Source organism: Heteronotia binoei, chromosome 4 (genome assembly GCF_032191835.1).
Source record: "Heteronotia binoei isolate CCM8104 ecotype False Entrance Well chromosome 4, APGP_CSIRO_Hbin_v1, whole genome shotgun sequence".
Lineage (NCBI taxonomy): Eukaryota > Metazoa > Chordata > Lepidosauria > Squamata > Gekkonidae > Heteronotia > Heteronotia binoei.
In genome coordinates, this window is record NC_083226.1 from 123,509,789 (window position 1) to 123,527,123 (window position 17,335).

Genomic DNA, 17,335 nt, shown 5'->3' on the forward strand with positions numbered 1-17,335 from the left:
GAAAAATAAAAGGGAGGGAGGGGAAGAGTCCCAGTTTGTTTGAAATTGTCCCTTGCTGAAGGGTTCTAATCATGCTTGTGGAGGTAACCTAGAGAAGGAATGGGATGAAAGGGTGGAAAGTGATAAGCTGTCCCTCTCCCCCACATTTGCTTTTCACTTAAAAAAATGGAAATCACATTCAAATGTGTATAACTTGTAGGTAGTCCTTCAACTAGTCCACAATATAAACTTGGATATTGTTTGAAAGAAGCAGATTTCACTGTACATAAAAACTGACCTGCTTTCAAAGTAGATTTTGTGATTCTAAAACTGATCTGTGGGACTATAATTTAAAAAAAAAATCATATGAACCCAGTTTTGGTTGGATGTTCTCAGCTCAGGCATCCCAGTTATTACCCTGGTCACTTTGTTTATAGGTGAGCCTCCCTACTATAGGTATGCTTGCATTAGCTGCAACTCCTATTCTACTGCCACCCAGATATCTAAACTTATCAGTTTACCCTTGGTATATTGCTGTGCTGGAGACATGCTAACAGACTTTGTGTAAATGTTTCTTTCTGTTAGGGTCAAAGAAACAATGAAAGATTTTGGGAGTAAAGGTCTTCATGAAAATGATATATAGCAGTATGTATCACTATATCCTACTTCAGGTTAAGTGTAACTACAATACAGGGTGGTTTTTCATTTTTTAAAAAGATTTCTGTATTTTTAATTTTTTTAAAAAATAAAATCTTGTATTTACTGTTATTCCACAAATCTCTCAAACTGCCTAAAGTTGGTATACTCTAATGTTTATACTGGTGATTTGCCAAACTTCAACTGGCTTTCATGATGTGGTTGCATATAGTTCCCTGAAAAGAGTCTAATTAAAATTTTGGCAACCAACTAACCATTCCTTTAAAATGTCTTTAAACTACCTTTATCTATCTAGTCACAAGGAATACTCATGCTGTTCTTAAGTGCTTACTGAACTATTAGATGGGGAAAGTGTCTTCTTGTGGCTTATTAACTTGCAGCGCAAAAATGTGTACAGTAAAAGCTTTGCTATCTAGAGGGCTGTGTTAACTGGACTCTGTAATAGATGGCAAAGCAAATCCTCCAGCTAACCAGAAATACTGATAGCCATCTGGCAGCTATTTCAGGCACTTGGCAGTAGTCAAGCTTGTTTGAGGTGGGGAAAGCCCCACCATCTGGTTGGCTCATGACCAGTGATCCATATCCCTCACTTGGCACTAGAACTCCTGCTTATGGCAAGGGTAGCCAAAAACCCAGTGACCTTTAGGCTGCTGTGGAGTGCAGTAGGGCTGGCCAGGCAGCAGCTGAGCTGCCCCAAGATGAGCTGTGAGTAGAGCTTGCTGGGCAAGCTAGTCTTACCCACTCTAGAAGTCTCTTAGGGGCTCATGTGATGTTGGGGTGTAAAGTATGATAAAGGTAGTCTTGTTACAGGGTCTTACATGCATTTTAAAAAGGGCAGATATACTGGTTTAATGTTTTGTCTAATTTTTGTATATAAAGAAAAGCCATGCAATTATTGGGGTAAAGATTGATTAGCCAGTGCATTTGATCAACTAGCAACATTCAATCTCCAAGGCTGCCAGATAACAAAAGCTTTTACTGTAGTAGTAATTGCCATAAAAGCCTGAGAAATACAGGAAATACAAGAAATTGAAAATAAAATTATCTTTTTCTTAACTTGTGCTTTATTTTGTAAAAATACTTAATCTACTGCTAGGTTAAATGTTTCATAATGGCCAGATGCAAAGATGCCTTGATTAAATCTCCTATTTTAATGTGAAATCAAGGCTACTTGGAAGTCTTGTAAATCTTCAGTCCTAGTCTAGAGTTCTCTGTGTATGCATACTCATAGATGCATTTGTTTTCCTTGACAGAATGCTCCCTTTCTGTGCTGCTATCAAGCTTTATTTTCTAAATGCTTTCTAATATGTGCTGTTTCTGGCTTAGTGCTCAGGTTGACATTTCTGGATCATATATATGACCATGCAGAATGGACAGCAGATGAGTGAAAGTATTACTGTTTTCACACACAGCGTACTACGCGGTCACGTTCCTGTTTTCTCTGCAGCGTCCGTCGGATTTCCCACTATCTGCGCCGGAGTTACAGGAAGTGCCGCGGCTTTTGCGTAGCAAACGTTAACTGGGTTTTAGCGGTTTACGTTTGCTACGCAAAAGCTGCGGCACTTCCTGTAACTTCGGCGCAGATAGTGGGAAATCCAGTGGATGTGGCGGAGAGAACAGGAATGTGACCATGTGGTAAGCTGTATGCGAAAACAGCTTATGTATGAAGTACACTGACATTCTTGCTCAGCTAAAAGCATCCACATTCAAATTTTTAGTTGCATAAACAGCGGTCATTTCCTTTAAAGTAAAGTAGTACTTTGAGGTCACTTAAAATAGATGTGTAAGACTTTTCCTCTGTGTTTGGCATAAAGGATTTATACTAGCTTTCAAATTAGTCATGCTATTTACATCTAGGGATGCCTCATTACATAAATTCCTGGATTAGGAAACAGTAGTATGGATGTGCATCTAGAGTGAATGGCTGTTTGCACAGCATTACTTTCATTGGAATGCATACCTGCATTCACATTCTGGCATACCACACAAATACCACTTTCATAAGGCAACCACTGCTGGATCAGAATGCATATGCACTGCTGGGGTGCAGCAATAGTTGTACATGAGCAAGATAGGAGAACTAGCAAACTGTGTAGATACTGGCCCCTTTTTACACTTCTGCTTTCCGCCTGTGGATAGCAGTATATTATACCTAATCTGGCTAGTGTTAGTAACAGGGGTCTTGAAAAGAAACATTTCTGTTGCATTTCCCACTAGACTTTCATTTTTCTCTGCTAGTTACTTTAAAAAGACATATGCTAACTCCTGGAAGCATTTTGAATATGTATTCCACCACATATTTTTAAAAAACTGACCAGTCTTTAGATGCACATGATTACTAGTATTCATGATAACTAACCTTTATAGAAGAAATTCAGCCAAAGGCTAGAAGGAATGAAAAGCTGTAGAAAGAGCAACATTGTGTATTGTATACTATTTTTGAACAAATTCTCTTCAAACAGCCTTTAAATTGGAAGAAGCAGAACACTTGACAAAAGCCAGTTGGCAGGAAAAACTTCGTTAGCAGCAGAAGAATATTACACTTTTTATCATTGCTGTCCTAAACAGAGTTATACACTTCTAAGCCCTTTAATTTTGGACTTAGAGTGTAACTGCTAGGGATAGCATTGTAAACCACCAGTTCCAGAGTTTTCTTTGAAGCAGCAGGGCTGATGTGCTTGATTTATCACACCTATAAATATCTTTGGCTTTTGTTTTGTCATAGTTTAAGGCATTCAATAAAGAAATTGTACAATGACAGCAAAGTAAACATGGTATCAGTGTTAGTTCAAGATAGTTCCACGTATCAAAAAAGTTTTCTTTATCATGGCTCCAGAGTCTGTGCCTTACTTCTACAATTTAAATCCATTATATTTTGGGAAAAGATGGCATGGAAAAGGTATCTTCTGAATTACTATTATCTTACAGTGTGTTTTTAGAAGACACTGGATTGGACACTAAGAATGGATATTTCTTGCCTCCTTTTTCCTGCAGTACTTTCCTGCAGATCCCCCCAAAAAGTAAAGAATGGTATGCTAGTTGTAATTCTTTACCATTACATTAAAGCCCTTCATGCCTTGGGAACTACATATTCAAAGGACCATCTCTCATTGCATGTTCCCATGCAACGGCTTTGTCCTTCCCAGCAGGCCTACTATTAGTACCCCACCCGTTTGTCCAACACATTTATGGCAACAGTTTGAGCTCAAGCCTTTTCAGTGGCCACTGCATGTTTCTTGCACAGCCTCCTAGAAGAGGGCAGGGACTTCAACCCCTTCTAGCTTTCTACCAAGTCTGCCCACCGGAACTGTTCCAGAGAGCTTTTGAGGCAGTCTGGGCTTGGACAGAAGGGATATACCTGCTGCTGGTGGGGAATAAGGTGTTTTTAGACTAGTTTTAATGTTTTTGTATCTGTTTTAAATGTTTATTTTATAAAATTGGTTTTATACTGTATTTGCAGTGACATGCTACAGTCAACTTAATGCTAGCTGCATTTGTTTTCCTTTCATATGGGCCATTGCTATGCATGTTGCTCTTTTTCTAAAATATTCTCTGGCAAACTAGGAGACAATAATTGTGTCTGATTTAAAAAAATCATTTGGCAAGGATACAAAAGATAACCTCACTACGTATCTCCTCAGTAGTCTGACTTGGCTATGAATGATTTTGAAATAAAATGTTTGCTTACAGAAAAACCTGGGATTGTTAAAACTCCTTCAATATTCTGGTAAAATGCTCATGAAGCTCCACTGAAACAAATAGAAAAGTATTTAGGATATGATTGCTAGATGCAACACATGATTTATCAGAAAGTCAGCTATTTATACACATGGAAATGGATGTGGAATAAGTAAATATTTAAATTGATTATTCTAAGGACTGCTGCTGCAAGTGATCTGTGCATAATTAAATCTTTTTTAAAAAGTCAACATTTGTAAAATGCTTATGGAAATGGTATCTTTTAAAATGATAAATCTCAGAACAGTACACATTGCAATAAAGTATTTTTTCAAATATTCAGTGCTTAGAGTGATTTAACTAAAGTTTGTACACCTTGCATTTATTTCATATTTTTCCCAAATAGAGGTTTATACTTTGTTGGGTAATTTCCCTTTATAATTTATTGTTTTCATAAAGAAGCCAACTCAGAATTTTTCTGCGACACACTGAAAGAGTTACTTCAAGCACATATCCAGCTGGATAGTTCTGCAGTCCCCCCCCTCCCCCCTTTAAATGGCAGAACTACCATCAAAGTTCACAAACTTTATATTATATGCAAGTGTAATCAAGAAACAGAACTAGGAGGAGACAATGTTCAGTTGTTGGGGGGGATCATCAAACACAGGATCTTGCAACACACAAGTCCTCCAGCCACAAGTACCCACATGTCTTAGATGGGAAGAGGGGAGGGATCATCTTGTTGTAAAGCAAATCCCATCTGCTGAAGTGTTCTGAGTGTTTAGCTTCAAATAAAACATGAATAGAATGGGAAAGAACAGTTCAGTGTAACTATTAAGAATCTAATTTCCATAACTAGCTTTTTTCTAATTGCACAACTCCAGAACCATTTAGACCAAAAGGTTAGTGCCACAGTATAAAACTGCCTTATTTCTGAACTCTTGTTATTGAAATTGTTCACATAGCACAAAGCATGGACTCTGTTCTATATAGAATAAAAGACAGTATGGTATTTTTCCTTGTGAGCGTGTAGTTCAGCAGTCTGTTCTACCGCCAGTTCTGTTTCAGTGAAGAAGCCAAGTTATGTTTCACGTCCACATTTATTTGAGCTGCAAGTTATCTTGTTACCAATAAGAGGAAAAAGTAGTGGCTAATATCCAACAAAATGCTGATACCATTACATATTTTTAAAATGATGGATTATTATTGGGAGTCTCAGTTTCAACATTAGTTTACCTTGCTCCTGGGGAAAATAGCAATAATGCTCATTTGAGACTACATTTGGGCAGGGCTTTTTTTGTTGAAAAAGCCCAGCAGGACTCATTTGCATATTAGGCCATACCCCTGATGCCAAGCCAGAACCTGTTATTAATCAGTTTCACTGGACTATCAGAATTTATGGAAGAATAAAAGTTTCTGTCCATTTCCTCTGCACTATGCATAATTTTATAGATCTCCATCATATCACCTCCTAATCAACTTTTTCTCTAAATGAAAAAAGCCCCTCATAAGGTAAGTGTTCCAAGCCCGTGATAAATTTCAGTTGCCTTTTTCTGCATTTTTGCTAGGTTTGCAAAATCTAGATGCAGCAACCAAAACTGTATACAGTATACAAAATGAGATAAACTAGGGTCTTGTATAGGATGCCACTACACTGGCAGTTTTATTCTCAGCTTTTCCTAATGATCCATAGCATGGAATTTTCCTTTATCAGGGGACACTGAGTCAACATTTTTCAGTTATCCACTGCAAACATTTTTCTTGGTCCATCATGAAATTGTTCTTTGTTTTTTGCTTCAATGGCCATCATTTTGCACTTAACATTGATTTTCACATGCCATTTTAGGGAAGGTGCTCTGACTCTGTGGTAGAGTACCTGTTTGGCAGAAGTTCCAGGTTAAATCCCTGGCATCTCCAGTTAAAAATGACCTGGTAGTAGGTGATGCAAAAATATCCTACTTAAGATACAGAAGAGCCGCTGCCAGTCAGAGTGGACAATACTGACCTTGATGGACTAATTATCTGGTTCAGTATAAGTAGGGTTGCCAAGTCCAATTAAAGAAAAATCTGGGAACTTTGGGGGCGGAGCCAGGAGACTTTGGAGGTGGAGCCAGGAGACATTGGGGGTGGAGCCAGGAACAAGGGTGTGACAAGCATAATTGAACTCCAAGGGAGTTCTGGCCATCACATTTAAAGGGACAGCACACCTTTTTAAATGCCTTTCTTCCATAGGAAATAATTAAGGATAGGGGCACCATCTTTTGGGGCTCATAGAATTGGACCCAATTGTTTTGAAACTTGGGAGGTATTTTGGGGAGAGGCACTAGATGCTATACTAAAAATTTAGTGCCTCTACCTCAAAAAATAGCCCCCCCAGAGCCCCCAATACCCCCGGATCAATTCCCTATTATTCCCTATGGGAATCGTTCTCCATAGGGAATAATAGAGTGCCCAGTAGACATTTCCCTCCCCCACCACGCTTTCTAAAGGGGGGAGGGCCTCCAAACCAGGGAATCCCCTGCCCCCTCCCTCTCTCACACACACAAATACTTACTAGATCTTCTTCCTGCAGAACTCTACTTGCTGTGAAAATGAAAGCAAAAGAAAGGGAGGGGCCGTTCTCCATGGAAACTATTACTGACCCTTTCCAATGAAGCCCTTCCTGTTTCCTGTGCAGCCTTAAACGCACACATTTTACAAACGGATCAGGAGCTCTACAACTACATTATGCCTACATGCATGTTCTCCCCCCCTTCCGGATTTTTGGGGAGCGGGGAGGAGGCTGCAAATTTGGGGGTCCCTCGCCAGGGCGGGGTGGGTGGGAAGTCTAAGTATAAGACAGTTAATATGTTCATTTCATTGCCTGTATACCCATGTCATGATTCTAGGCCTAGTGTGGCCTACAGGCCTGGAGAAGGCTACATTGGAGTTGCTGGTGGGCCTAGATCTTCCAGGATTCCTTCTGTCCCTCTGACTGGGTGAAGAGGTTTTGGAGGGAAAACTAGACCAATAGGGGTGGGACCTGGGAGGAAAGCATAAATAGGCTTGCCTGGATGAGGAAGTTCTCTCTGGAAAAGGCTGCAGGAGAGAAGGCAGCAGGAGAGATCCATTACCCAAGGGGTAAGTCTTTGTAGTTATATCAAGGTGAAAATTTAGCAAGTCATGTTAGGGCTTTTCTTTTTTGTTTACACCAACCTTTATTGTAGATATATTTCACTGTTGCGCTAAAAGTTTTTATTACCCACCTATTGTTTGAGCACTGTAAATAAATTGTTATTGTTTAACTGCCTGAGTCCTCATCTCTCCTTGGTCATGGTTAAAAGGTTTTACTAAAAGGAAGATACGGGGGTTTTGAGTGCTCTGGGTCCTCCCATGCACTTATCAGAGTGGTAGCAGCCAGTAGCAGGCCCTTTCTGGTCCCCTGCTGTGTGACAACCCACTTCAGAGAAGTCCTGCTGGAGTGCATCCTGAGTCACAACCTTTCCCCCCCCCAACCATCCTGAATAATTACTTCACTACCATATTGGTCGACCCTAGTTCCAGGTCATTTATGAATAAGCTAAGTAAAACTGATCACAGTATATTTATAGATCCCACTATGCTTTTTCTTCTGGAATAAAAAGGTGACCTACTAAAGCAAAGTAGTATGTTCAAGTGCCCTGACTTTAAAAAGTGATATAGTATTTGCATATTTGATGTACAAGTCAGACGCCTCACATCCATGCCAACTAGATTAATCGTCTCAATTTTCTCTTTACACTGCAATCTTTAAGTGTGAGGAACAGACCCCTAAATTTCAGAACATGTGTGTTTCAGAGTATGTTAGCTTAGTGGCTCCAACTTTTCTAGATAGGAGGTATACCCCGATTGATACTTAGCTCTCAGCGGGAACATCGCCTGTCAAAACCAGCTGTGGACTTTGTTATTCAAGACCTTGTCTCCATTCGGTGACGTAAGTCTTGAAGGGGGAGAATTGTGAGGAAAAGACCCCTACATTTCAGAACATCGTAGTCACCCATTTGGTTGCCAGGGTGCCTGGGGAATCAACTCACACACATCTGCCAGGAGAACGTGGGATTTGTCTACCAGACTGTAAGGGACTTATGTGAGTACTAACAGCCATAATGTTGCAGCAGCACTCTGTGTCTCCGGAAGAGTGCTAACCAGGAGAACAGATGGGTTTCCAGTCGCTCCGTGCGATCACCATCTTGGCCGTTGCAGCGGAAGAAGTTGCGCCACCAGGAACTGTCCAGGTAAGCGGTTTCCAGTGTTGACCATAGAATCCATATGGGAAGGATAACATCACCAGGAGCTATCTTCCTGCAGTGCCAGACTCCATTACAATGAAGCGGGAGGCTCACGTACTCAACAGATGTCACCTATGCATAAGGCAATCAAGCTTATCTTAGACGTGGATCCTCTCAGACTGCCTAAACCTTTGTCCAACTGAACCCAAGACAAAGGATGGTGCCAGTAAAGGAATGAAGAAGAGGAAGAACATCTTCACCCAGAGCCAAGTTTCTTTGTATAGATCAGATGTTACCTAAGGTAGCAATTTGGCCATCTATTGTCACCTTTTAGATAAGTCTTGATAGCCTTAATCACCTCCACCCCATTAATTTCTCCCGTTCTTTCCCTTAATAGTCATCCTGGAGCCTCCCCCTTTGGCCCATTACCTGGAAGTCCAATTTTATTTATTTATACTTAGCTCTCAGTGGGAACATTGCCTGTCAAGACCAACTGTGGACTTTGTTATTCAAGACCTTGTCTCCATTCGGTGACGTAAATCTTATTTACATTAAACTTTTATCCTGCCCTCTCCGCAAGCGGACTCAGGGCGGCTCACAACATTCGTTTACACGATTTAAAACAATAAGTCAATAAAATCTATAAAATATCAATACGATTAAAATCGAAAAACTATTTCACAGTGCTACACCACCACCATGCTGGCGGCTCTGCTTTTCAGACGGTTGGCCTCCGGAAACTTCAGCTGATGTCCGGTGGCAGCTCTCTCTCAGTTCAAGCACCGAAGGCCTGTAGAAACAATTCGGTCTTACAGGCCCTGCGGAATGTAGGAAGGTCCTGCAATCAGGTAACCAGGGCCAGGTCTGCTCATTGGCCAGGTATGAGCATCCAATCAGGTACCCCCAATAAACTGGCTATTGGCTACCACATAAGCCCTTATGGTCACTGCAGAGCCTCCCCTTTTTCTGAGGTCATGTACCAGCTGACCACCTGTCATCTGCCCCTGTACCTCCCATCCCCTAAGGGCTCAAGGTAGTCCTTATTACCTGTGACCCAGCACTTATGGTCATTGCGGAGCCTCCCCTTTTTCTGAGGTCATGTACCCGCTGAGAGCTAAGTATCAATCGGGGTATATCATGTCCATGGACAGAGTTTGCACCAGAGAAATCATGGATCCACGGCTTCGTGGCAGCACCCTGGATCAAAAACTTGGTTTTGAACCACGGATCCTTATGGATCCTCAAGATTTTTGCTTTGGATCCCCCAAAGCTCACCATCTATTCTTATATCATGTCCATGGGCAGAGTTTGCACCTCAGAAATCGTGGATCCATGGCTTCATGGCAGCACCATGGACCAAAAACTTGGTTTTGAACCACGGATCCTTATGGATCCTCAAGATTTTTGCTTTGGATCCCCCAAAGCTCACCATCTATTCTTATATCATGTCCATGGGCAGAGTTTGCACCACAGAAATCGTGGATCCACTGCTTCGTGGCAGCACCATAGACCAAAAACTTGGTTTTGAACCACGGATCCTTATGGATCCTCATGATTTTTGCTTTGGATCCCCCCAAGCCCTCCATCCAGTCACATATCATGTCCATGGGCAGAGTTTGCACCACAGAAATCATGGATCCACGGCTTCGTGGCAGCGCCAAAGACCAAAAACTTGGTTTTGGACCACGGATCCTCATGGATTCACATGATTTTTGCCTTGGATCCCCCCAAGATCACCATGCAGTCACATATCATGTCCATGGGCAGAGTTTGCACCCCAGAAATTGTGGAACCATGGCTTCGTGTCAGCACCGTGGAACAAAAACTTTGGTTTGGACCACAGATGCTCATGAATCCTCATGATTTTCACTTTGGGCCACCCCAAGCTCACCATCCAATCAAGGTGGAGGGAACAGTTGAACCGCCCTGGGAGCCCCCCCCCCCAGCAGGAGGAAGAGGAGGAGGAGCCCCATGGCTTGGGGCTGGTGACCGGGTCCGCTGAGTCTGCAGCACTTAGACTATGTGTTCCTCACATAGTATTCACAAGTATTGGTGCCTTTTTCCCAGCCCCGTTTGTGCCAATGGAAGGAAGTCTTCAAGGGGCGTGGCCTAGGAGGGGTGGAAGTCTTCACGCGGTGATGGCGGCCAGTGCTCCCGAGGCGTCTTTTTCAGTTACAGTATGTAAATAAACATTAAATTTGCCCGAGATGATTTTTTTTTTGGGAAGCAACAGTGGAAGGGCTTCTGGAGTTTTGGCCCTGCTGGTGGACATCCTGATAGCACCTGGGTTTTGGCCACTGTGTGACACAGTGATGGACTGGATGAACCCTTCCCTCAGAGCAGCAGCAAAAGATAATGGTGATATCGGATTTATATCCCACCCCATACTCTGAATCTCAGAAGGGCTCACAGTCTCCTTTATCTTCCTCCCCAACAACAGACACCCTGTGAGGTAGGCGAGGCTGAGAGAGCTCTCCCAGAAGCCGCCCTTCCGAGGACAACGCCTACGATAGTGATGGCTGACCCAAGGCCATTTTATTACACTATTTGGTTCAGAATATTTTTTTCCTGTTTTCCTCCTCTAAAAACTAGGTGCGTCTTTTGGTCAGGTGCGTCTTATGGAGCGAAAAATACAGCATCACCCTGTTTGTCCATCCTTATGTTACCTCTATGCATTTCTCTCTGTTTTTATTAGGATTGAATGTGTGTTGTACGTATCCATTACCTTGTATGTGTGTTCTATATTTTTCTGTATTAAATTTTTAATTGTTTTACTTAATTAGTGTCCTTGGCAAATTTAAGCAATAATTTCTGGAAGTGGAATCCTGTATACATAGATTCTAGATCCTTTTTAAGCCATAGGTGCCCACCTGTCAATTCCCCAACCTCTTTTGAGGACATTTTGGCTTACATAAGTTACACCCTTGTAAGCTTATTTACTTTGATGGATTCAGTAGGGTGTACATCTGTTTAGAATTGCATTGTTAGTCTCTTAAATTGTTCCTGGGACAGCAGAAGCACATTCAAAAAGTGATGTATGACGGCTCCATACACGTTTTCAGGTAGACTTTAAGGTGCTGATATGAAGTTGAAAATGCCTTTGGCCTTATACATTGCATGTTTACTGGGATCTTGTTTGCAGTCCAGTGTTGCCACTGCCTTCAGAGGATCACTGACAGATTTTTTGTGCTGTGGACTATACAGTTTATACTAGGGTTGCCAAGTCCAATTCAAGAAATATCTGGGGACTTTGGGGGTGAAGCCAGGAGACTTTGGGGGTGGAGCCAAGATCAAGGCTGTGACAAGCATAATTGAACTCCAAAGGGAGTTCTGGCCATCACATTTAAAGGGACAGCACACCTTTTCAATGCCTTCCTTTCATAGGAAATAATGAAGGATAGGGGCACCTTCTTTTGGGGCTCATAGAATTGGACCCCCTGAAACTTGGGGGGTATTTTGGGGAGAGGCACTATATGCTATACTGAAAATTTGGTGCCTCTACCCGAAAAAACAGCCCCCCCAGAGCCCCAGATACCCATGGATCAATTCTCCAGGATTTTCTATGGGAATAAATCTCTATAGGGAATAACAGAGTTCCCGGCAGACATTTCCCTCCCCTCCCCCTGCTTTCTGACGACCCTGAAGCGGGGGGAGGGCCTCCAAACCGGGGGATCCCCTGCCCCCACCTGGGGATTGGCAACCCTAGTTTATACAGAAAAGGCCACATAAGAGCAGATAGAGCGACTGCTCCACAACTGCTGAACATTTCATTTCTCTGGAGATTTGCCCAGTAGTGAGCTGCAGTGTTTCCTGGAAGCACTGTTAAGATTTGCAGGCTTGGCCAGCTTTACTGGCCAGGATTAAATCAGCTTGGACTATTTGTGGTTCCATGTCCAGTAACAAAACTGGATAGTGATTCATTGTCCAGTAGCTAAGCATTTAGTAAGTATTCTGTTTAATTTATTGGGCTTTGTTTCAAGTAGCGTCCCAAGCGTTGTTTCAAGTGGTGTTCCAAGCATTTTAAATGGGCCAAGATTATAAAAATATGAACAACCAAACAAACTCAATGGAATACAGATTTTCTTTTTTAAAAAAATAGAAAATAATGGCAATTCTATTTAATAATAACATATTCTTAAGTCAAAGTGCAAAATTCTCTCTCCCCATCTCACCATTTTCCATAATGGTATGGCCAGCGGTCATTTTGTAGAAAAATAGGTGGTGGAGGTCTTCCAGGGATTTTTATGCAGCTGCACATACTATTCAATTGAAAAGGAGGTGGAACTCTCAGAAGGAGGAGGTGGAACTCTCAGAAAGGTTCAGGAGCTCCCACTGAATCTGAGGCCTGGGTATGGCAGTGCACAAAATAAAACTCTATTCTGCGCAGGGCAGAACAGTGTTAGTTTAATGTAACATTTCCATATATTAGTTCAGAGCCTTGTACATAATGCTAAATTGACTACCTCCATTCTCTGTTAGTGCATTTTTATTTTCCCTTTCAACTGTAGCCATGCATACTGGGAGCTTGGGATACTGAGCTATTACACTCACGTATTGCACAACACAACCTAAGAGATAATGCAGTCTTCTGAGGTTACATATTTTGCCATAACTTTTTAAAGTAGAATTATAAGCAATAATCACAGTAAAATTAGTAAGTTGCTTCATCCATGTTGTCATCACAGCCAGCTCTGCAGTCATCTCCATCTTCAAAATATGAAGAAATGTAGAACAAAATAGGAGTCAAGTTGCACTTTTAAGACAAACTTAGTTTTATTCAGAAGATATAAATACCTTCCTTTTGACCCAGGCTTAATACAATATAGTTATTAACAGACACTCTTACATTTTGACATATTACTGTTTTATTGTTTTTGCATGCTCATGCTACTCAGATCAAAGGTTTGCGCAATTTGTTAATTTTAGTATTCTGTCATTGAATCTTAATTTTCTTTTTTACCATTTTGCATTCTAAACCACTCCCTACCAGATAATATTACTATACTGTCACTGGTTCTTAAATTTGTATCAGTTTGCATTCTGAGACACTGACTACCAGCTACGTGTGGCTTTGCTCACTGTACCGGATTCCTCGTCTGATGAAGTGTGCTTAGAGAGTACATGAAAGCTTACATTCTGAATAAAACTAAGTTGGTCTTAAAGGTGCAACTTGACTCCTATTTTGTTCTACTACTTCAGACCAACACGGCTGACTACTTGGATCTATGAAGAAATGTAGTCGTTTTCCTAAAATAGAGAAGTTGTTATAGATCACTACTGGGGTGAAAAAAACCAAACAATCCAACCTCCATGAAAGGAAACTGGAAGAACTCATATTGATTGTAGATCACTATCACTGGGGAACATATGGGGAGAGACGGCCCCTAAGGTAGACAGGTCCTCGGCCATAAAGGACTTTAAAGGTAGTAACCAGCACCTTGTAACAAATCCGGTACACAATTGGCAGCCAGTGCAGTTCCCGCAGCCCAGGCTGTATGTGCTCCCACTTAGGGAGTCCCATTAACAGTCTGGCTGCTGAGTTCTGCACTAGCTGCAGTTTCCGGGTTCGGCACAGGGGCAGCCCCATGTAGAGGGCATCACAGTAGTCTAATCTCGAGGTGACTGTTGCATGAATCACTGTTGCCAGGTCATCGCGCTCCAGGAAGGGAGCCAACTGCCTCGCCCGTCTCAGATGAAAAAAGACATTAAGTCAAACTGGAACTCCTTGAAGATTTGGAAATGGGCCTGCATAAGCCTAAGGACTGCTAGCATGAGGTTGGCAACTAGCAGGAGGTTCATGGCAGTGCCCTGGTGATATTATTATTGTGCCAGTGACACTCAAGCATGTTTCCACTATAGGGTTTTGAAAGCATGCTATAGCATTGCTGGTAACAGGCTGACATCACTTCCCGTTGCATCAGAAGTTATGTCCACATGTCAGTATACTAGTGATCACCTCCCCATTGCCTTGTTTTTCTCTTGCCACCCTGATGAGTGGTAGCTGGGGAAGAGCCTGCTGGAGACAAGAACCCCCACCCCCAGCAGAAACTTGATATTTCTCAGAATGTCGTCCTCTTTTTTGTCTTAAGAATTTTATACAGACTAATCTAGTTTTGACATCTCTGTTCAAAGCGAAGACATACTCTCCACAAAGACAATGGAGGCTAAATAAACTTTTTCAGTACACGAGCATTATTTGTGCAAATATCTGTATTTGTGTTTTTCAGTAAAATCTTTTTATCAACATACTCTCCAGAATTCATACAATATAGTTTGCTTGCAATGCCAGTGTAATACCTCTTCATTTTGAAACATGGAAAACTGAAAGACATTGGTATAGAAAGAGTCAAACCATTTTGGGAAATCCTAGGCCTAGTATCTGTATCTGGACAGAGTTTGCTGAGAGGCACCAGGCTGCATTGGATGACTACAAATCCCCCAAACACCCAAGAGCTCTAAAAAACTTTCTAGAAAGCTTGCAATGCTCTTGTCTATCATCTTCAAGACCTCTTGTTGCACGCAACCTTGTGCTCATGTTTCCTCTCCCAATCTATGAGGAAACAATGTGGGTCACAGAGTCTCTGAGCCCAGAACTTCAGGAAAGAAATCAAGTATGCTACAGTAGATCATATATGTTTCTGATTGTGTGGTGCTGTGTGGTGCCATTAATGATATTTGGTTAATTAAACATGACTTCATGACCTTGTCCCTTCCTTATTGGGTGATATTCTCCGAGATATATGAGCTGGGACCAAAAAAGTGTTGTTTTAACAACTTTTCCAAAGTTGCACTCTAAGCCAATTGCAGTTTATTTATTTATTACTTTAGTTTTCTATTCCGCCCTCTCCGCAAGCGGACTCAGGGTGCCTAACAGTCAATCAAAGCACAATTTAAAATTACAATTTAAAACAATTAAATTAACAATTAAAATACATTTCATGGTGCTACTCAAAGTTCAATACAAGTGGGATCATAACTAACTTTCTTCTGACAGTGATCTTGTGGTGGATATAATGTCTCATAAATGATGTCGTTCAGCAGTGTAGAGTGGCAGTCCTCTCCCATTAGATATTAAAGGCCTGTCAAAATAATTCTGTTTTACAGGCCCTGCGGAATTGGGAGAGATCCTGCAGGGCACCTCTGGCCTCTGGGAGGGCATTCCACATTGTTGGTGCTGCCACTGAGAAGGCCCTAGCAGGCCCTGAGCCTGCTTCAGCGGAGAGGGTGGATATAAATCCAATAAAATAAATGTGGAACACAGTCTGGCCTCCCTTGGTCCAGGGATAGATAACAGATTTTGTGTTCCTGAGCACAGTGCTCTTTGGGGAACATATGGAACAAGGCGGTCCCATAGATAGGCAGGTCCTCAATCATATAGGGTTTTAAAGGTCAATACCAGCACCTTGAAATGGACTCAGAACACAATAGGTAGCCAGTGCCGCTCTTTCAGCACTGCTTGAATGTGCTCCCATTGAGGAAGCCCCATTAACAACCATGCTGCAGAGTTCTGCACTAGCTGTAGTTTCCGAGTCATGATCAAGAGTAGCCCCATGTAGAGAGTATTACAGTGGTCTATTCTCTATGTGACCGTAGCATGGATCACCATTGCTAAGTCTCTATGCTCCAGAAAGGGGGCCAGCTGCTGTACCCGCCAGAGATGAAAAAAGGTGGATTTGGTAGTGGCTTCAGGAGCACTCCCTTGACCTTAGGAGCTAGTATCGGTGGCACCCCGTCAAAAGCTGGCAAAGGGATCTCCCTTCCCAGGCCACCGTGACTCAGATAGAGAACCTCCGTCTTTGTCGGATTCAGCTTCAGTCGACTCAGTTTGAGTCAAGATGCTACAGCTTGTAATGCTAGGTCCAGATTGTCCGAGGTGCAGTTGGACTGGCCACCCATCAATAGATAGAGCTGAGTGCCATTTGCATATTGATGGCATCCCAGCCCATACTTCCTGACAATCTGGGCAAGGGGGTGCATATAGATGTTAAATAACATTGGGGACAGAGCTGCCCATGATGATTCTTTCACTATCAGCACCCTTTGTCCTCAACTTTGGAGAAAAGAGGCCAGCCATTGCAAGGCAGACCCCTGGATCCCCACGTCAATGAGGTGGCTAGACAGTAACTGATGGTCAACCGTATCAAATGCAGCTGACAGATCTACCAATAACAGCACTGCTGAGCCACCCCGATCCAGATGTTGCAGGTCATCCATGAGGGTGACCAGAACCGTCTCTGTCCTGTGACCTGGCCGAAAGCCAGACTGGAATGGATTCAGTGCAGAAGTGTCATCCATGAATTCCTGTAGCTGAGTCGCCACTACCCGCTCTATAACCTTACCCCAAAAGGGTAGGTTTGACAATAGTGTGCCAATTCAGCCGGGTCTGGAGATGGTGTTTTAAAAGAGGGAACAAACCACAGCCTCTTTATGAGGTGTGGAAAAGATCCCTTCTAAGAGGGATCTGTTGACAATAGCCTGCAGCGGTTCATGTAGGCGTACAGCAAAAAGGATCCAGTCGACTTCCTCCAGGCTGAGTTCTTGCTAGCGGCTATTCTCAAGGCCAAAAATAAATTTGCTTTCAGATCCAGAGGCTCATAGCCATGGGGATGGGAAGTCTTATTATGGGATGGTTCTTCCCCTTTCTCAAAGTGGTGTTGTCTCAACCCATCTCTGCTTTTGGAATGTGGAAATTTCTAGGAAGTGCTTGCCTTGCATCTTATCTTGGGAGGGACGGTGGCTCAGTGGTAGAGCATCTGCTTGGGAAGCAGAAGGTC